Source organism: Humulus lupulus, chromosome 5 (genome assembly GCF_963169125.1).
Source record: "Humulus lupulus chromosome 5, drHumLupu1.1, whole genome shotgun sequence".
Taxonomy (NCBI): Eukaryota; Viridiplantae; Streptophyta; class Magnoliopsida; order Rosales; family Cannabaceae; genus Humulus; species Humulus lupulus.
Genome location: NC_084797.1, coordinates 144,503,657 through 144,527,457, shown reverse-complemented (window position 1 = coordinate 144,527,457; position 23,801 = coordinate 144,503,657). Strand labels below are relative to the sequence as shown.

Genomic DNA, 23,801 nt, shown 5'->3' with positions numbered 1-23,801 from the left:
TCGGTGTAGAGTTTTCCCGACTACTTTGTCAGATACCGCCCAGGAATGGTATTAAGAGTTTAAACCAAACTCCATTACCTCTTGGGAAGCATTCAGGAAGGAGTTTTGTAGACAATTCAACACTGCCTGGACTCCACCAATTTATGCCAACCACTTGGTAGATATCATACAAGGGAAAGATGAGTCTTTAAAGAATTATATACAGAGATTCATGAGAGAAGCCAATAGAGCAACTACTGTAGGAGACGAGGGGAAGATGGTTGCCATATCCGCTGGGATAACTTATCGAAGCCCTTTGTCGGATAGTATACATAGAAATCCAATTTCAACACTTCAATAATTTCTTGACCGAGCAGACAAGTATATGAAATTGGATGATACAATCGAGAAAGAGGAGAATGGCATAAACAATTCGGGCGGATCAACAGACTCTCCTAATAATGGTGGAAAGAAACGTGGAAATAACGGGTCTGACCACCATGAGGAAAAGAAAGAAACGTTGAGTTCAAATGAAAAGCCAACCAAGAATGAGCCTCAGTTCACTAATTACACCATTCTCTCGGCCAGCCGAGCTGAAATATATCTTGCTAGTCATGAAGAGGTTCCCTACAAGAAGCCTCCCCCCATTAGGAAATAGATGAGGAAGAGAGATATGAATAAGTTTTGTCATTTCCATGGAGATTATGGTCACGACATGAATGAATGCAATCACCTCAAGGACGAGATAGAATTTCTTCTCCAGTCGGGCAAGTTGAGAAAGTACCGGGCAGAGACACCCCAAGGAGAAGGAGGCAGCAACAATCCTGGTTTCAAGCGACAAAGATCTCCACCCTTGCAGCTCGGACCTGTGGACTTTACCTTAGACACTATATGTGGAGGTCCACACTTGGCTGAGGAAAGCAACGAAGAAAAGGAGAAGTATGCTGAGCGGGAGTGCTAGGACCAGGAGCCACTGGAACGGCGAGCGTCTATGAATATATTATTTCTAAATACCGCTTTCAGAGTGGTAGTTTAATTTCAAGTTGTTTAACTTGTTATTTAAATTTGGTTTGTGAGCTAGTTATTTGCTAACCAGTCATCTATTTTAGAACAATTCTTGTTGTTTAAGACTCGTTATTAGACACATATTGTCCTTTTTTAATTTACGAGTAATAAAAGAGATTATGCGCAGCGTGGTCGATTCTTGTAACAACTTTGCATGTGTGTTAATTATCTGAAAAGTGTTCAACTGGTTGATACATTCAAGCAGTGTTCAACTGCTCGAATATTTTCCATATATTCTATGTGTTTCACGAGTAATTAACTACTCGAATAGATTCGGTCAAGTAGCAAGTGACTAAGGATCTTTCAACCCTCGATCACTTGGGGGGCACATGGGATATACTGGTATATAATTTAACACAGGCAATAAGAGCACGAGTTGAGATATCTGTTTTTAGGCTGACTTGTAAATTTTCGAAGTCCAAAAAGGCCATTAAGCTAACTTGTTTGACAAAGCTTAAGTAACTTGGATTTTTTTAAAATTTCAAGTTAGAAGCAGATATTCGTGTGACAATAAACATTATGCTCATAAAATGTTAGAGCAATAAGAGTGTGAGAAAGTATACTTAGTATGGACTTATGAAATGTCTAGAATTTCAAAGTTAGAAAACTAAGTACTCATGTGAAAATATAAGGCATACATCAGAGTGACTTTACTATTCACAAAAAACTTATAACTTTTTATGTCTAAAAAGACTTAGAATGTTTTAAGTTAACAAAGAAAAGTAAAGTATAAATACCAACAGCTCGACTGTACAAGAAAAATATCAAAGATGCTAAGCAACAATTGTCTTCACAAGAAAAAAGAGTAAACTACTGACCAGATACAAAGTATAGTTGATCAGGTGCAAAGTTTTCCTAGTCGGGAGAACAAATACAACTTCCCTGGTCAGCTGAGCATATATCACCGGTCAAGTAGGAAACTCTGTTGTTGAGCATGACTAATAACGATGAGTTCTTGTAGTGAATCAAACAAACATGAACAAATGAATGCAAAGTAAACACTACATAGTGAAAAAATGTCTTTAGAAGAGAAGTCAATTTTTCCCAAGATTGATTGAGAAAAAAATAATTTTTGTGCCTAAAAATGCTTAAGGTCCCTAAAATAAGCATGAGTGAAAAATTATGGGGATAGGCAACAATTTCGGTGTTGTGTGTGCCTGTGTCCGAGCGGATTGCCTAGTGTACGTGTGTGCGTGCCTAAGCTGCTGTCCGAGGAGCCAAACGTGCGTCTGAGCGGATGGGCTAGCATCCGAGCAGCTCGCCTGGTGTTCGAGGGGCACACTGAGGGTGTCTGAGAAGCTGTCCGAGGAGCCAAGCCAACGTCCGAGCGGATGGCCCAGTGTCCGACCAGCAGCACCAGGCGTCCGAGGGGCCAAGGCATAAGCATCCAAGCGGATGCTGAGGCATCCGACTAGCAGCAGCAGGTGTCCGAGAGGCTAGTGCATAGGCATCCGAGCCTAGGGTGCATCCGATTGGAGTGAAGCATCCGAGCAACCCTAGGCACATCCGCACCTTCAAAATACAAAGAGTAGTGGCCAATCGGCCATACCCCAAACATCAACCCTAAACCTATGCCGAAAAACAAAGACCCTAAATTTCATCTAGCACAAACACATTTCCTCACCCAAAATACACAACAACAAGATCAAAAAATAGAATTTGAAGAAATCAAAAGACAAGTTCAATCGTGGGTTTACGTGAAAGTTACCAACTGGATGGAAGTTTTTTGATGGCCTCAAAAACATTTTGCTAGAAGAAAAGTTTATCATACGAGTAAACCGTATAATAAACTTGGGGGGCAAATGTTATCCCCAAAAATTGGAGTTCGATGATGTGGCAATAGAAGTGGCAAATGGCAAGGAATGGTTGGGTATTCTGGCATAGGAGTCATCCGGTAGACCAGTGAAGAATTTTGGCTGGCCAATCAAGTGTCATGACCAACCAGTCATGACCTTGGCCGACCAGCCACGACCATGTCCAACCGGCACATGTTTGTCTTCCCAGGCATGACCTTGACCGACCAGTCAGGTGCATGTCTGCCCAGTCAGGTGCGTGTCCGCCCAGTGAAGGTTTGGTCGACCAGGCTGAATGTGATGTGGATCGGCTAGACAGAGCAGGGCTACGCAAAAGATCTGAGAAACGGCTTCAACAAGAATCGGTCTTACCTGCGCGAGAATCTCTCAGATTATCCCATAAAAATAGTGTTATGTTGTATTTTGAATATTATTGTTAATTAAATATAGTGAGAATAATAAAATATCCCGATTATGGGGGACATCATCTGTACGATCCTGACCCTATAAATACAAGGCTCATGGCATCAAAAAAGGATTCGGATTCTGATTTTCTAGAGAGAGTAATTGTATCAAGAGAACTCTTGTATTCTTGTAATCTGCACTGAAGAAACTCAGTTGACTCAGGTTCATCTGATCTTGAGTGTACATCTATAATTATAACTCAAAGTGGATTAGGCTATTACCAACACATTGGGGCTGAACCACTATAAAAATTGTCTGTGTCGTTTATTTCTCTTGAAGGTTTTTTTGGTTTTGACGTCTCCACGTCGTTGGCCAAAAACACGGTCAACACCAACAATAGTAAAGCTTATAGGCTATTAGACTTAGAGTCTAATGTTGTGATTTAATCTAGTGAAGTTGAATTTTTTGAGAATATGTTATGTGACAACAATTCTCAAGCTTCAACATCTCTAAAGGAGAATTTCTTATATGAGAACTATTCTCAAACTTCTACATCCAAAGTTGATTGTCAAGAGGAGAATTCTCAAAAGGATGTAAAGCAACCCTTTGAACCTAGAAGAAGTCAAAGACTTAAAAATCATAAAAGTCTAGTAGTGGATGAGATAGATTCTCAATGAATTTCATTCTACATGGTAGAAGGAAATAGAGAGGAAGTCATTAGGAAAATTCCTATTGTACTTTTCATTGAGGATGATCCTAAGACTTATAGAGAAGCTATGAAATCGAGAGATAGTGCATTTTGGAAAGAAGTCATCAATGATGAGATAGATTCCATTCTTTCCAATAACATTTGGGAATTGGTAGACCTCCCACCGGGGTCTAAGCCAAGTGGGTGTAAGTGGGTATTTAGGAGAAAATACCACACTGACGGCACTATCCAAACCTTTAAAGCTAGATTAGTAGCTAAAGGGTTTAGGCAAAAAGAGGGTATCGATTATTTCGATACCTATGCGCCTATTGCAAGAACAACTTCTATAAGAATTTTGTTTGCTTTAGCTTCTATACACAACTTGTATGTTCATCAAATGGATGTCAAAACGACATTCCTTAATGGTGACCTCAATGAGGAGGTCTATATGGAACAACCCGAAGGGTTTGTCCTACCAAAATATGAACATAAAGTTTGTAGACTTGTAAAATCCTTATATGGATTGAAACAAGCTCCTAAGCAATGGCCTGAGAAATTTGATCAAGCCATCATGTCTAATGGGTTTAGACATAACAATGGAAACAAGTGTTTGTATTCCAAAACTTTTAAGGGATGTGTGATCATTGTTTGCTTATATGTGGATGACATGCGTATTCTAAGTAATAGCATGAAAGGGATAGAAGAAACGAAGAGGTTTCTATCATCGATCTTCAAGATGAAAGATCTTGGAGAAGTTGATACCATACTCGGTATCAAAGTAGAGAAACATAGTGGGGGTTTTGCGTTAGGGCAAGCCCACTATGTTGAGAAAGTATTGAACAAATTTAACCATCTCAAGGTTAAAGATGCCAATACTCCTTTCGATCATAGTGTAAAACTAGAGAAGAATGAAGGAAGAGCGGTGGCTCAATTTGAGTACGCTAGTGCTATGGGGAGTCTAATGTACGCTGCCCAGTGTACTAGACCTGATATAGCATTTGCGGTAAGTAAACTTAGTAGGTTTACAAGTAATCCAAGTGTGGATCACTGGAAGGAAATTGGAAGAGTCCTAGGTTATCTCAAGAAAACCAAAGGACTAAGCCTTCACTACTCCAAATTTCCTTCGATATTAGAAGGATATCCAATCTTGGGGACAACTTGTCCACAACTAGTTGGGTATTTACACTTGGTGGAGGTGCAATTTCTTGGGGTTCCAAGAAACAAACCTGTATATCTTATTCCACTATGGAAGCAGAGTTCTTTGCTCTAGCTGCTACCGGCAAAGAGGTTGAATGGTTAAGGGATCTGTTGATAGAGATTCCCCTAATCAAAGATAATGTATCTACTATATCGATACATTGTGGTAGCCAAGCAACATTGGCTAGAGCATACAGCGGAGTGTATAATGGGAAGTCTAGACATATTAGTCTAAGACATGGATATGTAACAGAATTGATTCAAAGAGGAGTCATCTAAATATCCTATGTGAGAACAAGTAAAAATCTGGCGGATCCTTTCACTAAGCCACTAACGAGGGATTTAGTGGCTGCATCATCTCGAGGGATGGGACTTAAAGTCCCTAAAGAGATTCACGATTGATGGTATCCTATCTTAACACTAGTTATTCAACTAGTTATAGGTTCAATAGGTAATAACAAGTCAATCAAGTGAATATTAGTTGTACTCAAAACAAGTCCCATCTGAGATATTGAGTACTTGTGTGTTACCAAGTGGAGGGTTAAAACCGAAAGGTTTTTTAATAGAATTCAGTCTTGTAAAGACAAGTATTTTGGTAACAAAATACTATAAGAATTCTACCTATATGGACCTAGGGGTGGTGCCGCCTCTCATGAGAATTGGGAGTATTCTCAAGAACGTCCATGAATGGAAAGTGCACATGGCCATTAATGGTGCAAAGCGAGACATAGAGGTCTCAAGTGAACATCGCAAATGTGTGTGTGTTATTACCGATTTGTTATCATGAAAAGATGGTTCAATGCCTAGTGCAACCTAATTTTCGACAAATTTTGTGATAATTACACTATAGTAAAGTTCAAATTGAAAAATACTTTGCTTTATGCACTAATGCAATGACTCCTATAAGGGAGAGTTCTTATTTAATCAAGTGGGGGATATGTTATATTTCAAAATATAATGATTGATTAAATAAGTGTTACAATTGATAGCTATTTAATCTAGTGGGGGAATATTATATTATTTTATAATATAATGTAATATTATATTATATTATAATATAATGTTTTAGATTAAATAAATGTGACAAAGGGTGTCACATATTGTAACATATAATAGAGAGTTACAATATTTAGATATATGAGATATATCCAAATAATGTAACATATTTGGTGTTACAAATTTGTAACTTCCAAATATTACCCTTTATTGTGTAAATTTGTTTTTACACAATATTGAGATGAATTTCATAAAGCCATATGTGATATGGCTGTTAGAGATATGATTTTAACCCCAATAATGTGTTTTGGGAGTTAAAAATCATTTGGGAGGGTTTGGAACAATTTAGAAAAACAGCACATTTTTTAGTGCGGAAAATGGTTGGCGGCCGCGGCCTGTGGGACAGAGGCTAGTGGCCACAGCCACTAATGTCTCTGGCCGGGCCACAGGCTAAAAACTGACCATTTTTTCAGTTTTTTCAATCTTTGTTGAACGGCTCAAAAAATACAAATAACTCCCAAATCTTATTTTTAATTCCATATTAATCCAATTAAACATTAGTAACAACCATGGGGGTTGATGGAATTTGAAATTCAAAGGGTGTCTCTAAACTCTATAAATAGGAGCCTATAGCTCACTTGTAAGACACAACATTTCTATCCATTAGAGCACTTGGCTAGAAACACCTTGAGGCTTGATAATTCCATAAAGCTTTTCCAATATCTGTGAGAGATCCCTTAGTGCTTGAGTTAGGGGGAAATAAGCTTTTGGACAAAGGTTTCAAACCTTGTTCAAGTTGGTGATCCCCAACACTCTTCACTTTGGTTGTGTGAGTGAGAGTTTATTGTTTTTATTCTTGTTCTTATTTTCTTCCATTTTCTTTTCTACTATTTCTTCTTGTTCTATTTACTTGTACCTTTTGTTTAAGGGTTGTAATCTTTTTATTTCTTTTTGTTCAAACACTTATAGTTTATTTGTATCGTTTGTAATAGAGTTGTATTTTCTATTTCTATTATCTTACATCTCCTTCTCCTTCTATTTGTAATTTTCAGTTATAGAATTGTAACTCTTTTTAAATCAATCATTATTATTTGTAATATATTGCATAGAGTTGTAATATTATTATAAATTTCCATTGAGGCAAATTTATATTTTCCTAACATCGAATATTACATCATTTTTTTCAGCCAATACACAATTACAAATAAAACAAAACATAACAATATCATCTTCCTCACATTTCCCTTTACCAACTAGGAACTTGCATGAACTCTTCCATCCAAAATTCCATTCATATAGCCATAATTTTGACATTGAAAAGGCTCCACACTAGGTTCAAGGCAAGGTTTGTAGCTATCTTCGCATTCATAATATCTGCCCAGATCCCCATCAAACCCATGTACTCTTCTTAGCAAACTAGGTATCACCATCTTTGATATTTCACACATTAGGGGGTCAATCCATTGGAAATAGTTACAACCCCATTCCATTATTCACAAATAGTTTTCATGAATTAATTTTTTCCCAAGCTAATAATATGTAAAAGAAAAAGAAGACAAAAAAATATAAACTGGCTCACTTTCATCCTATAGCAGGATTCGAACTTGCTCCCTGGATTATCTTCGATCCATGATGCCCTATCCACTGTCTCCAACTCACAATCACAACGCTTACGAAAATATTGAAATACACCTCAAGCCCTAGATCTCGATGACATCATTTTGAATCCACCTCGATTTACTAATTCGCCCCAAGACACACTCAGGTCTTCTCCCTTCATCTCCTCTCTCTTCTTCTTCGTCTTTGATGGTTTCCAAGAATTTTTGGGTTAATGTCAACAATGAAGAAAATAAGCCTATGGTTTTTAAAGCTTTTTTTTAATTAATATTTAAAACTAATTAATTATGTTTATATAATAAAATTTAAAATTTAAAACCTTAAATGATAATAACTTACTTTAAAAATGACATGTCATATGTTTGTGTTTGTACACATCAAAATTAAACACGTATTTGGCCACATAAGCATTTTTAACACAATTAGGGGTCATGTAGTGACAAAGAAACTGTTCAGGTGGGTTTGGGTATATTCACCGCCCAAAAAAAAGATTGGGTGTAAAAATAGAACACAGTGAAAACATTGGGTATTTTCGCCACCAAAAACCCTTAATATAATTTATTATTAGTTCCATTTATTTTATTTTAAATTAAAATATGTGCAATTTAATATTAAATTGCATTAATAACATGACATGTTAAAGGATATTGGGCAACAATCAATGACGAACCTAGAGTTTTAGTTAAGTGGGGGATTAAGTAAGAAAATATACACTAATTAGGATCAAGAACCATACAATTACAATTGTCTACTTCAAACAAAAATTACAATGAATTTTAGTAAATTTATATATTTTTGTAGGGGCTTAATTGGTGTAAAATATATTTGTAAGGGATTTAATATTTTGGTAGATAATTATCAAATTTAAACTAAAATATAATTTTTTTTAAATATATATATTTTACCATTACTAGGTCCATCTCTGACATCAATACTCTAATTGTTACTGCTCCAACGCGTAGCAATGAAAGTAAGACTTTTTTTTATTTAAAAAAAGAAAAAAGAAAAAACATGCATGGTATGTTTATATGTACTAAAAAAACATTAGGAAAAAAAAAAGATGTTCATTGGGTCCTACTAAGAAAGATGTTCTTCGTTGTGGCATCATAAAGAAGCCATGACCTCCCCCAAGAAATCAAATAGTCCTGAAGTGGGCACAAGAACGAGAACCACTTGACTGCTCATGCCTCACTAGGCTTCAAGGTATACACATGCTAGTTGTTTACATGTCGTAGGAGCAGATTTCGGATCACCAAGAAAATAGGTTTATGATGTACTGAACGAGAATGCCCAACGGGTATCAAGACTGGAGCTCAAACAAAGATAGAGAACAATGACATAAACCTGAAGCACTCTCGACCTCCTACATTACAAGAAGGCACCATGGTGAGAATAACAAGAGTCGTAAACTCATCCCTTTTTTTCAAGAACCACACGTCGCGTAAATGCTCGCCCACCATCATAATAAAGGAAAGCATCATCTTGAAAATCCAAGAAAGGGGAGTGGTCACAAAATGAAGATACCCCTACAAGAATTCTGAACACTAGGGTCTGCCTCATCAGGACACCACCGGGGGGAGGGGGGGGGGAGTTTCAGGAAGAAGAGAGCATTCTCGTACCTTAGAGTACCCGTCTGACATTTAGTTATGGTTTCAACTGACCCCCTTACTTGGAAGCACGCCTCTTTCTCATAAGCATATTTCAGACATGACACACTACCCATGTACATTTATTATGTACTTAAAAGTGGTTGACCAAACTTTGCTCATTTTGTAATATTAAATGTAAAATCAAAGGGCATATCGGTAAATAGCAAGATTCCCCTTCTATAAAAGAGGGATCTAGAGAGGTTAGTCAATAATAATGTTTCTTGTCCTTAGTTATTCAGGGGTATTTCTTTATGATCTCATTTACTATCTCCACATCTTAAGAATATCCCTAAGCTACTTTTCTTATCTATCCATACAATAAGACCATAGTTAACGAAATTCAAGCATAATCATATATCATTTTATGACCAATAATTTTGAGGTAATTAAAATTAAAAAAAAATTATTTTTTTTATCATTAATACACAGAGTTGTCTTTTCAAGCTGCAGGGAATCTCTGGTGTCTTCAGGGAGTCTGCAAACTTCAGTGTATTTTTTCTGAAAAACGTTATTACCTAAGCGAATCTAGTCAGCATAAGTAGGTGCATCACATGGGTGGGCGAATCTTCTCAGAGGTCACATGGGTCTATTTATGACATGGATTAGGATTCATGCAGGTGTCATTACCACCATCAGACATACTCGGTTCTCCATGTGTTGGTCTTTTCTTGATTGATAACCCCCTCATTATTTCTTCATCAAGCTCTCTTAATGAAGTCGTTATTAGAGATGAGCACAGGGTATCTGGTTGTTGTGAGTCTTGGAAGATTGAATCATTATAATCAACTTCATATTCAGAGTAATGTTGATTGTAATAATCCATATCCTTTTCCATCCTTAGTGAGTAATCTGCTGGATACTGTTCCCAAGGTGCGTCGTCTTCTGGTCGTGGCCATATTTCATTAGGGATGATGCCATTTGTGCTAAACAGAAGTTTTCCCAGCTGTCGGTGTTCAGGGTTTCCGATGACAACCATTGGGTATTCGCTGGATCTGTATACTTGAACATTTGGTGTAAATGTCAGATCATGGCTGACATTTAGATTTAGTAACAGAATGGTGTAGCACTTTGTTGGATTTGCCACGTTTTCATCAGCTGGATAAGAGAGACCAACCGGTTTTTTGTTGTGGACCTTTTCCCATTGTTGGGTGAGCAAATCATTCCAATTAGATAAAGGCTTGAACCATTGCAATAGATCCATGGGATGTTGGTATGCCGGGCGGAGGTCAGGCCTTTGCATGTAACTACGAACCGATGTTCGAAGTCCTATGGTGTGAACCTCAATAGCAATAGTGTAGGAGCTCATTAAGTACCAGAACATGTGGGTAATCTTTTTTGGCATAAAAATGGTATTCTCCATGTGAAAGAGTTTAGCAAATGGGTACTTTGGATGGAAGCCTAACTCTTTTTCCATTGATTTTCCATGACCTCTAATAAGGGTAGATTGGATATCTAGGGCATTTTGGATGGCCTTTATTTTTGGGGTTTTGTTTTTGATAACCTGTTGGGCATCTTTTGGAAATGTAGAGATGATTGCTGCGGGGTTTGCCATGAAAACTAGAGGGATGGGTTGTTTAGTTTCTGGGGAGATTATATTTATAGTACTCCGATTTGGCCTTGACAGGAAATCTGGGATGGTGTTTGATTTTCCTTTGATGTGCTTGACCTGAAAGGTGTAACGGGAGAACCACGTGGCTAATCGGAGTAATTGAGCATTGACAGCTTTGTTTTGCTTGAATGTGAGCATTCCTTCAAAGGATGAGAAATCGGTCTCTACCAAGAAATTATGACCGATGAGGTGGAATTCAAACTTCATTATTCCCATTTTGACCGCCAAGATTTCTTTTAGAGTAGAGTGGTAGTGGAGTTGGGAATCTTTGAATGCTCCGCTCTTGTACCCGCACACTTTTCTTTTGTTGTTGGTGTCCTCCTCTAATAGGACCGCGCCCAATTCTTATCGCTAGCGTCCGTCTGCAGGATTCTTTTTTCCATCTGATGGAATCTGAAGTGGTGGTAAATCTTTCATTAACCCTTTGAGGGATTTTACGCTTCTGTCTATTCTTTAGCCCAAGGTGGGGAATCTTTTTGAAGCATCTTGGTTAATGGGCTGGTGAAGCCTGATAGGTGGGGCACGAAGTCTCTGAGGTAGTTCACGATCCCGAGGAGCTGTTGGACTTGGGTCTTTGTGAGGCCTTCATTTGGAAATTTGTAAATGAAGGCATCACAAAGACCCATGTCCACAAATTTCCAACTCCACAAATTACCAAATGAAGGCATCACAAAGACCCAAGTCCAACAGTTCCTCAGGATCGTGAACTACCTCAGAGACTTCGTGCCCCACCTGTCAGGCTTCACCAGCCCATTAACCAAGATGCTTCCAAAAGATTCCCCACCTTGGGCTAAAGAACAGACAGAAGCGGTAAAAACCCTCAAAGAGTTAATGAAAGATTTACCACCACTTCAGATTCCATCAGATGGAAAAAGAATCCTACAGACTGACGCTAGCGATAAGAATTAGGCGCGGTCCTATTAGAGGAGGACACCAACAACAAAAGAAAAGTGTGCGGGTACAAGAGCGGAGCATTCAAAGATTCCCAACTCCACTACCACTCTACTCTAAAAGAAATCTTGGCGGTCAAAATGGGAATAATGAAGTTTGAATTCCACCTCATCGGTCATAATTTCTTGGTAGAGACCGATTTCTCATCCTTTGAAGGAATGCTCACATTCAAGCAAAACAAAGCTGTCAATGCCCAATTACTCCGATTAGCCACGTGGTTCTCTCGTTACACCTTTCAAGTCAAGCACATCAAAGGAAAATCAAACACCATCCCAGATTTCCTGTCAAGGCCAAACCGGAGTACTATAAATATAATCTCCCCAGAAACTAAACAACCCATCCCTCTAGTTTTTATGGCAAACCCGCATCAATCATTTCTACATTTCCAAAAGATGCCCAAAAGGTTATCAAAAACAAAACCCCAAAAATAAAGGCCATCCAAAATGCCCTAGATATCCAATCTACCCTTATTAGAGGTCATGGAAAATCAATGGCAAAAGAGTTAGGCTTCCATCCAAAGTACCCATTTGCCAAACTCTTTCACATGGAGAATACCATTTTTATGCCAAAAAAGATTACCCACATGTTCTGGTACTTAATGAGCTCCTACACTATTGCTATTGAGGTTCACACCATAGGACTTCGAACATCGGTTCGTAGCTACATGCAAAGGCCTGACCTCCACCCGGCATACCAACATCCCATGGATCTATTGCAATGGTTCAAGCCTTTATCTAATTGGAATGATATGCTCACCCAACAATGGGAAAAGGTCCGCAACAAAAGACCGGTTGGTCTCTCTTATCCAGCTGATGAAAACGTGGCAAATCCAACAAAGTGCTACACCATTCTGTTACTAAAGCTAAATGTCAGCCATGATCTGACATTTACACCAAATGTTCAAGTATACAGATCCAGCGAATACCCAATGGTTGTCATCGGAAACCCTGAACACCGACAGTTGGAAAAACTTCTGTTTAGCACAAATGGCATCATCCCTGATGAAATACGGCCACGACCAGAAGACGACGCACCTTGGGAACAGTATCCAGCAGATTACTCACTAAGGATGGAAAAGGATATAGATTATTACAATCAACATTACTCTGAATATGAAGTTGATTATTTAATATATAAATATTGGGTTTAGAAGTTGAGAGATTCCTTTTAAGTAATCATGTTTTTGTAATAGTCATTATACTCATGTAATGAATTATAATATTCTACGACTTTTTTTTATTGAATCTTACTAAATGTGGGTAATTTAATCCGTCCAAAACTCTAAGAGGATTGAGTAAAACCCAATATATTTTTTATATTAAATACAATTTTCAAAAGGTAAATGGGACCCGCCATAGAGTGGTTAACCCATTCTTTTTCTCCTATATCGGGCTCTCTCTGTAACACCCTAGGTAACCAAGCTCTCTCCTATATCGGACTTTGATTCAGGGCTTCTAGGGTCACGCAGCACCCATGAACAGGGTCACGGCATGCCCTCACAAACCCAAAAATCCTAACTTCTCACTACACCAAATAGCCCTTTCCACAACAGATCATTATAACTCTATTGAAAAAGTATTATAATAAGTATATTAATTAAATTAGCAGTAAATTGATAGCTTTTTGGCAAAAAAAGCCCGCTAAATCTAAAATGCTTTTCTTTTTGTCTGAGGCAGAAAATAAAATACTCTTCATTGCCCTTTAGTTTGCAGATATTTTGTTCGTCTTCTCCCCTTGCATTTTTATTCTCATATATTCTTCTCATTCCCATTCTCAAAGTGCCTTTTCAATCAAGCCATCACACATTCTCTATTGGAGTCTCTGAAATGGATTGGGTAAAATCTATCTCTTTGTTACGTATTCGGAATTAGGGTCTATTTATTTATTTGGAAAAGAGGGTTTATTTATTTATTCTTTCAATTTAAGCTTTAAGTCAGCTCCTACGTTGTTTCTCATCCAATTGTCTCTGTAAGCTCCCCTATCATCTTCAACAACTATTATTGTTTACCATTTATTGTGTTCTCTGGCATCACTAGCTATCGAGGTAAAGGCCTTTATTTTGGGTATGCCTTTTGTTTTCGTTCTTCAGTTTCCTTCTTCGCTTGCTGATCTACTCATGTTTGAGTTTTTGTTCTTCGGTTTGAATTGTAATGGCAAAGAATGCTCGAGAAAATTCAACCCCTTTTAATCGTTTTCTTTATTCTTTCCTGGATTTTATTTTTTTCTTTCTTTTTTTGGCTGTTTAAATTTCTTTCCTTAATTGAAAGAAATAAACTAAAGCTTCGAATGTGTTTTCGGCCCCCTTTCTAAAATTGTTTGGTTTTAGTTGTTTACTCTTTCTTTGGAAAGATTATCTGATATGTGATTGCATATCATTTTGTCCAATGACCGAAATTTAGATTGTGGTTTTGAAACCTTTGAGACTGTTTTTAATTGTATTAATGTGCTACTAGTTGGTAAGATTATGGGTTTTCAATCCCCTACTCTTAAATTTCCAAAAAAATTAGGGTGGTTTCCTTTTTGATTTGTAAGTTATGGAAGATGAATTATGGGTATGTTCTACAATTGAAATCATATTCATTTTGTTCTTTAGTGGAAAACAGGATTACGTGCAAACTGTTTTCGACAATTTCAGTGCAAATGTTGTTGTGAATGGAAGCACTGTTAACTTGTGATTATGGGATACAGCCGGTAACTATGCATGATTACAATTTAATTTAAGCAGTTGTGTTATACAGATTTTCTTTTCTGGGTCTGAATTTTTTTCTGTGGAACAGGACAGGAGGACTATAACAGGTTAAGACCCTTGAGTTATCGTGGGGCAGATGTTTTTATACTGGCATTCTCTCTCATTAGCAAAGCTAGCTATGAAAATGTTTCCAAGAAGGTTAGGCTTTGATTTTGTATGGGCAGTTACAATTTATTATAACATTCATTTGGAATTGGTAATCCCATTAATGCCCTGATGTCTCCCATCACATTTTTTATGTTTCTTCTCCAGTGGATTCCAGAATTGAAGCATTATGCACCTAGTGTCCCAATTATTCTTGTTTATTAAGTACCATATTGTTTAGTTGATGGAACTTCTGATAATAGCATGAACAAGAATGAACCTTTTTTCATTTTTTCCCTTTCCTTTTGATTTTGACGAGCTAGACCTTTGAGATGATAAGCAGTTCTTTATAGACCATCCTGGTGTCGTGCCAATTACTACAGCTCAGGTGAAAATTCACTCCTTACATGCTCTAATGGATTACATAATTTCACTTTTTTTTTTACCTTCTTTACATTGACCTTTGTATCACATTTAGTGGGAGGAACTGCGAAAGCTTATTGGAGCACCTACTTATATTGAATGTAGTTCAAAGACACAACAGGTATGTAGTAGTATCACTTGCTCAGTATACTTAGCTTTTCCCTTCTAATGAAATTGGCTTTGTTTCTTAACAAACTCGCCTCGACTATAACAAATCTCTCTTTCCACAATAAATGAATATTAGGTTTTTCAAAAAGTATTATAATAAGTAAGATTAAAAAGAGGTAAAATTAGATTTTTGAAAATTATAGGCGGGACAAAAAATTTTAAGCGGAAAATGAAAAAATGTGTTATACTTTTTGCCCAAATCCAATTTTTCTTTCTTTCACCTCATTCTTTTCTCTCCGCCCAAGTCACTTTGACAATTAGCCTCCATCGTACAACTCCACCTCCATCTCCATCACAACCTTTGTTTTCTTCTCTCCCCTAATTTGAAATATTAACCCTCCCTATCTTCTCTATGTAGATTTATACTACTTTAAAGCTTTGAATGATATATGTAAAGATGACTGAGCAAGAGATTTGCAGAGAAAAAGATTAAGGGCTAAAAAGGATAAAACTTTAGAAGGTAAGCTAAGCATTTTTTTTTTCAATTTTCTCTTCCAAAACCCCTCATTTATGAGTGGGTTGTTCCGTACAGAGACAATATTATATTTTTTGTTTTTTGGTCATTATATTTTGGTTCATTAAATGATATCCACCTCACGTCATGGTGCTCACTAACTTTAGATTTGTGGGAGCTAGTGGTTCTATAAACTTATAACATAGTATGTATTACTAGTTTGATTTGTGAGATTTTAGCTGATTGGGCTTTTTATATGTTCAAATGATTTCCTTGAAAAAATCTATTTTATAAGTTCTAGTCATTAGTTTTCCTTCTTAATTTCTGATTTCTTTTTATTTTTTCCTTATTTTTTGATGTTGGGATCTATTATTGGGCATTATTGTAAGTGTTTATTTACTCTCGTCCTTCTATGATTTGTATGGAATAATTAATTTCCAATTTGTTTTATGTTCAAATAAATTCAAATTTTATTCTTTCCCTTGCATTAAAAGTTTTACATCACTGTCTTTTTCTTTGTAATTTCATTTTAGCCAAATAAGAAGATTTAACTCCATCTCTATTTCGTTTCTCTCTCTGATCTCTATTTCAAATGGTATAATGAGCCTCTCTCATGGATTTATTTTTCTTAACTAATTCCTCCTAGGTCTCTTCTCGTAATGATTTTTGAGAAGTTAAGCAACATTGTTGGGAGTTCCTTCATCTGCCAAAGAAAATATTCACTGAGTTTGGTATGTTCTTTCCATTTTCTTTTATTTTGTTTGGCTGTTTTGTGACATATTACTCTTTGTTTGTTGCTACTTGTTCGCTGGTGGCATTTTATGAGAGTGAGATACTTGATTTTATGTTGGTATTTTAGGCATAAAAACATGGGGCATTCATTAAGTATTTAAGATTTTTTTTTCACATTTTCCAAGCAAGAATACACATGCAGTTGTTTAAAGTTGATTTTTTTTTTGTTATTTTGCTTAAGAGACTTTAAAAATCTAAGAATACCATGATATTTTTGTTATTTTGGCTGCTTCCTAGTTATTTTTAGTTTGTAAACTGAAATTCTTTTAGTTGTGCTGTTTGTTTAAAGCTGTAGGAAGTTAGAAATGGCAGTACTTTCTGATTAGCATGATTAGTGATACTGTAGTGTAATGTACATGATTAGCATGCTATGAGACTGTATTATATTTTATGTACTTGTACAAATGTATATATTTCCATGCTTAAGACATACATTCATTATAATGTCATCTGTGGATTCTGCTTACATTATATAACCATATTTTGACCATGTCAGTCCTTTAGGCTTTCTTCAAGCGTTTGGATTTGTGCTTATCTCATTATTAGTTTTTATTTCTTTAAAATTTGTGATCAGTTTCTGATGGGTGCATTGTGTAACCATCAGATTTTGTTTGGTTTTATTTTCTGATGGAAATTACAGTTGCTGATAGATTTTTGGGACCAAGGACTAGTTCTTTCGTTAATCTTTGAAGATGCTTCATTTTCCATCTTTTATATTCGATGATAATGCATCATTGTACACCAAACATAGTGTTTTAGAAAGGAACTTTGTTGCTTGAGATGTCTTTAAATGACTAGTTTTGTTGTCCTTATGGGGCTTACAGTGACTCATTAATGTAATCTCATTTTTTTCTTAACACAGGGAATACATTTATTTCCAAGAAAGTTGACAACAAGAAGAAAAAGAAACTTAAGAAGGTGGAAGATAAGATGCTTGGATGGGGTAAGCTTTTTATGGTACTCTTAAATGCTCTATTTAATAGTTCAGTGACCTTATATTGCATGATGTTTACGTTCTCACTCTGTTTCCTTTCTTAATATTGATACGATACTGTTGAAAAAATTCCAGTGTTGGTCAATATAGTTTTAGAGTCAAATTTTAGTGCTTCAGATCCTTGTGCATATTGGCTTGCAAGTTAATTTCTCTTTCATAAGTGCTGAATTGCTTCAATTTGAGTTGCCTTTTGGACTTCCTTAAATTTTAGTGAAACATTATTGTCTTTTAAGTTGCTCATGATATATACTTGGAAGTAGTCTTTTTATAAACTATGTTATATTCTTTCTTTGTTTCATCAACCATTAAACCATCATCTGTATGACAGGTGGTCGTGATGATGCAAAGTTGTCTATTCCAGCTACTGTTGTTCTTCGTTACATGTTCATGCCTGCTGAAATAAGGGTAGGTTAAAGAATGTCTATGGCTTTAAACTCTCTTCTCAATGGTTATTTACTAGTCCTGTTGCACATTGTTGTAATGCAAACTTTTATGCTAACAAAAGAATCCCCCTTTGTTACTAGCTGCACATGATTGACAAATGAATAATGCCTTTTGAGATTAACCTTTTCTTAACTATTCAGTTTTAAGTTGCTTGCCTAGGAAATATTTTTGAAAACTAATGTGCTTACCTTAGTGATGTAGCTACACAGTTACTCTTTCAGGAATTTCTGGATTTAATTTATTGATTTCTATTCTGTCCTGTCCATATCCACATAACCTATTATGATTATAGGATAACACTGATTTTTCTTTCTTTAATATGTCGTCTTGGACAATTATATGTACTAGTTGACTTAAATAAAAATGATATTATTATGAAAATGTTGAAACAAAATGTCAGTGATAGTTATACTTCTCTTTTTGAAAAAAAAAAAGAGTAAAGATGCCATATTTAGTGGATACAAATGTCAATCTGTTTTTTACCGTGAGTTAAAAATAAAATTGCCAATGTTTCTTTGAGAAAAAGTGACTAGTCCTTGTGCATCTGAATCAACTCATTCTTGTATGAAATTGAATGTTAAAATCATCTTTCTCAGGTCGATGAAAATTTACGTTCAGAACTAGAGGCTGACATACAGGAAGAATGTTCAAAGCTTGGTCCACTGGACTCAGTTAAGGTAATTCAATTATACAATGAAGTGATTGTGAATATTGTTGCCAGATATATAATTTTCTTTTCTCTTAAATTGTTATTATAATACAACTTTTTATTTGGAGCTTTAGCTTGGAGTTCTTGGCCTTTTTACCCCTCATCATGCAAGTCTTGGAAATTCGACCTGGATAACCTTGAGTTTTCTTTAGTGTCATCATTTTTTCTGAATAGGTTAATTTGTTTTTGCAAACTAGGCACAATCTCTACTTATTCAGTTATTCTTTCTTCAATTAGTGCTATGCTATGGCGAATCTCTAGGTGTTATGTGGAATGTTTTAGGAACCCTTGTCTACGTAAAGTGGAAATTATGGGTTAATGTTCGGCATCAGCATGTTCTGTTATGGATTTGGGTGGTGGTTCTGTTGGCATAGTTAAGTGGCGTGGTGCTCAAATATATTCTCCGTGCCTTTTTTCTTGTTACATGTGAAATTGTTGCAGGTGTGCGAGAATCACCCCCAAGGTGTTGTTTTAGTAAGATACAAGGACAAGAAGGATGCTCAAAAGTGCATAGCGCTGATGAATGGAAGATGGTAACTCTTATTCAGTAGTCTTTGTAGTAGTAGAAGATTTATCCTTAAACATTGGTCATCTGCTCTGGCTCCTCCTAACGTAGGAGATGGTTGATCACATCTCTTATGTTCATTATTTTATTTGGTGAATTTGTAACACAGATTAATGCTGATATGATTTGGATTCTCAAAACTAAGATAAATCTCTTCTCTTTAAATATATCGTTAGTTCCTCTATTGTTTCTGAAGTTTTTGTGATTAATATAAATGTATTTAACGTGTACCACCACTTTGAGAAATTGACTTGGTAAGGTTTTTTTGATGTGGCTTAAGTTATAAAACTACTTTGTGGTGACAAGTTTCGATTGTGATCTTATGGAAAACCACAAACTGCAAATTCTAGGGAAGAAAATTAGCTTTGAATATCTAAGTTTTCATGTCTACTTTATACCTAGGTTGTGGTATTTTCTTGGGCTTCTTTTTATTACAATGTAATAAAGAAATTTACATAATTGATAACTGTACTAAACGTTTTGCTCTTTATTTTTAATTGATTTTAGGTTCCATGTCAATTTGTTTGGGTTAGTTTGCTCTGTTTGCTTGTATAATTTAGGGGTTGTTGAAATTTTCAAAGTTTCTATGTTCTCTAAGCTTAGTTTTTATCCAATTCATACCAGCCATCAAGGGGACTCAGGAAAAAAATGTAGACCATCCAGTAAGACAATGCATGCAACAAGTCCTTCAGATAAAAAAATAAAAAAAATAAAAAAACTCAGAAGTTAGTCCCTTAAATTCTTGTATGTTTCTTTGAAAAATTCAGTTCAATCACATAACATACACATACATAGTGATATAGGAAAATAAATAAAATATGTAACTGTAATAACTATTTACAAGTTAGAGCTAATGATCTCCAACTTATAGTTGTCCCTATGATAAAGGCAAATGATCCTCCAAGAACAATCATGAGCTGAAGAACAAACAAGCAAACATATATAAGAATTTAACTTAGATCATTGCGTTTGATTTAAATTAGGTTATATTTTTGTTATTGTTTGTCTTCTTTGAGTCTCGTTATCGTAGATGTAGATAGATTTTTTTTTCTTTCAAATCACGACTTATTGTTGTCAATCACAACTGAATTGATATGTTGCTCCTTTTAAACATAAAACTTTCTTTCTACAGTTTGGTTGCTGAGAGATGTGTCTAAAATGAAAGGAAAATTTTATTCACTATTGTGATATTTTAGGGAATCACATATTTTGGATACCCTTTTGGTTAATATCAATGTTATAGTTGGTAACTAATTATTTGAAATGATAAATCATTTGGAGATTTGGGTTGAGCATTTTATTTTATATTTTTTTATAGTAAACACTGAATTTGATCACCAACACTCTTGATATTTGAGTCTCATAACTTAAATCATACCAATGTATAATTTGACTCTGATTATAGTAGTGTCATCATGCAAATGCATGATTTGATTTTGATTATAGCTTTATAGAACTAGTAGTAGCCATTTTCATGGCTCATATTCTGAGGGATATTTTTTAAGAGCTTTGCTTTCCTTTTAGTCATTATAGAGATAGCAAAACTAGGAAAGTTTAAAGATTGATGAGATGTGCAACGTATTTCCAAAACAAGGGAAATAAAACTTGTATTACTAGGCAATAGAGCCATCATTACTTAGTATGCGACTCATATATATATACACATAGAATTACATCGGTATGTATAGATTAGAATGCTTTACAGCTTATGTAGCTGAATTAGCACATACTTATGGGAGGAAACTCTGATGTTTCCATAGCTAGAACTGTATATTAATCTATTACAACAAATATATTTTAATTGCCAAAAGTACTCATGTTTAAGCTTAACTAAACTAGAAAACATAGGTATTTGAAAACTCTTGCTTATTAAATGAGTAGGACTTTCAAGTAGTTAATAGATCATATATATTTACACAATCACAACAGTAACTTCTCAAGGGGTTCATGCTATCTGTTTGTTAGTGTGACCTTTTTCTATTAGTATACATTATAAATTCAATTTATTGTACTCACTTCGTTTGGACCTACTTATAGGCTATATAGATCATCAGAATACACCAACCAGCAGATATCATTTGATATTGAACCACAAGGCTAGCATCTTGGTACAGGTAGCATCTCAACTTTCATATGGCAAAGTACTTTTAGAGTTGGGTTATAATTAATTGAAGAAATTACACTTTTTAATTGTAATTTTATTCCACCATACCATCATATTCTCAAGTTTCTTTGGGTTGACATTTTTTTAGCATGCTTATTCCCAATTTCCCATAATCTATCACCAAATGAATCTTAGAAGTAATCTGAAATATATGCAAACCCATAGTGCACCCATCCAAATTTCAAACAGCGCAAAGCCTCTTCACATTAATACTTTTGTGTGTTGCAAAATGATTTAATTAAATATCTTAAGTGTTTTAAATATAACTTTATATTAGGTTAATTTCTTATCGTGACTGCTGCAAGGCATAGGCCGAAACACAATTTTAGATGATAGTTGAAACCAAATGAGATGATTGCAAGTTTCCCTAAGCAAAACAATCCTGCATTTTTTCTTCTATTAATTTAATGTTTTGGTTTCAGGATGGTTCTGTTCATATATATGATCTAAAAACTGGGCAATGGGTATCAAGCTTTCAAGCTGCATTAGGTATACTCTGGTCCCCTAGAATGTGGAAAAATTCGTATTAGAGATGACTTGCGCTTTCTTTTATAACATATTTTTGTATGTGTGACACCTCTGATACTGTCAATGGCTTCTCCTTTCATCCATTTTTTCCAATGGCTGCCTCTTCATCAGGGCAGCGTAGGTTTGTTGTTCCTGGTGATGGCGAGGAGGATTTGCATTTAGGTGGTAAAATTTTTATTCTTACCATTTTTTTTTCCCTCTAGTCTTGATAGTTTTGTTCATGATATGATACTTCTGTCTTCTCTCTTGGAGGAGAGCAAGTTCATACTTTTGCCTGGTCATGTTCTATTAATTCAGTAATTTTCTTGATTCTGAATGCATCAGAATATATGTGAACATGTTGAGTTTTGACACTTGAATTCAAGTATTCAAGTTTTCTAATGTGCAAGTAAATACGTGTATATATTTTCACTTACCTTTAAATGCTCATAAAAGGAAAATGTAGCTTGTATTATATAGTTTTGTTTTGCTGTGTTTGGAATTTTACATGTTGTATCAATCTAAAACAAATGATAACGTTGTGATGGTGAGACATGTGGATTAAATAGATGCCGATATCTTAAATCTAACAGAATTAAAAAAGTATTATAGCTTTATATTCTTCAGATTTCTGCAGGTATTATAGCTTTGTTGATTTTTCATTGGTTGTTCTATTAAAGTTGACATTTTTCTTTTCCTTCGTAGTTTTTATTGGATTTATTACTTTAAATTTTCCAGGAATCACTTTGCAGTCAGTTTTGGGATAAAGAAAGTTTTGTTGATGGTCCTATTCGGTGTCTTCTTTGTAACCTAGAAGGTGAATTTCCCTTCAGGACTGTGGAACTTATTCGCCTCTTATCATCCCTATCTGAAGGAACTTGGCCAGCAGAATGTGTGTAAGTTTCTTTATTTCTTTGCATTGGGTTGAGGATTCTACAGTAATTTATGTACGTTTGTAAACACTACATTGTACTATATCAGTGTAATTGACTACGAATATGTATCACTGTTTTGTAATTACTTGTTAGTGCCCAAATAACTTAAGGTCTAGATTTTAGTACCTGTTTGAGCTCCATATTCTATTACACCTCTCCTTTAAATGAGATATGAGATTCGATGGATCTACCCTAGAAATAATAGTATCATTCTAAATGCTTTTGTAACTCAAATCTCCCAAACTTTTAACATGCTGTCTCAGTAATTAAGCACCTGAACCAGAGATGTCTTTAGGGTGAAATTGAGGCCCCTTTAACCTGAAAATGTTAATGTTTGTTTACTTTAATATGTATCTATTCACTGTGTGATAGTAGTATTTTGAATTTTGAAGTATGTTCACCTGGTATTGCTTTCTTAGGTCTTATATTGTATACAGTTTTATTATTTGATTCATAGTTTTTAATTTTTTAAGCATACACCTTACCTTTTATCTGCTATTGCAGGAGAAAAATGTCTCTTTCTCCATCAATTGGAGGAGAAAAGGATACTTAATTTTGAAGGCTTTGTGTTGGGCAGCTATAGAATATTTTGTGCTGAAAGTAGTAACTTTTCAATATGTTGAATATTTAAGACTACTTGAATACTTAAAGAACATTTTGTTGTTGATGACAGTGTTGAATGTTTTAAACTAATTTGTGGATTGTTAATACAATGTTGAATGTTGAATGTTTTTACTTTTTGTTATTTGAAAATCAAGTTCATTTGATGATGCTAGTATATATTAGAAAGCTAATTTTAATTATATAAAAAAAATTAAAATATAATAGAATAAATTAGTGTTATATAATGAGAATTTAAACTTA

At 35.3% G+C, this 23,801-nt stretch overlaps 2 long non-coding RNA genes across 2 annotated transcripts; both read left to right on the top strand.

Moving 5' to 3' along the window:
• The first annotated feature begins 14,563 nt into the window (after nucleotides 1–14,563).
• On the top strand, nucleotides 14,564–15,099 carry LOC133780648 (uncharacterized). The gene is made up of 3 exons (XR_009869474.1): nucleotides 14,564–14,640; nucleotides 14,727–14,836; nucleotides 14,951–15,099. It is a non-coding gene; the product is annotated as an uncharacterized LOC133780648 (long non-coding RNA).
• A 425-nt stretch (nucleotides 15,100–15,524) lies between these two features.
• Nucleotides 15,525–18,028, top strand: LOC133780647 (uncharacterized). The gene is made up of 3 exons (XR_009869473.1): nucleotides 15,525–15,833; nucleotides 17,482–17,562; nucleotides 17,942–18,028. It is a non-coding gene; the product is annotated as an uncharacterized LOC133780647 (long non-coding RNA).
• Nucleotides 18,029–23,801: the final 5,773 nt, after the last annotated feature.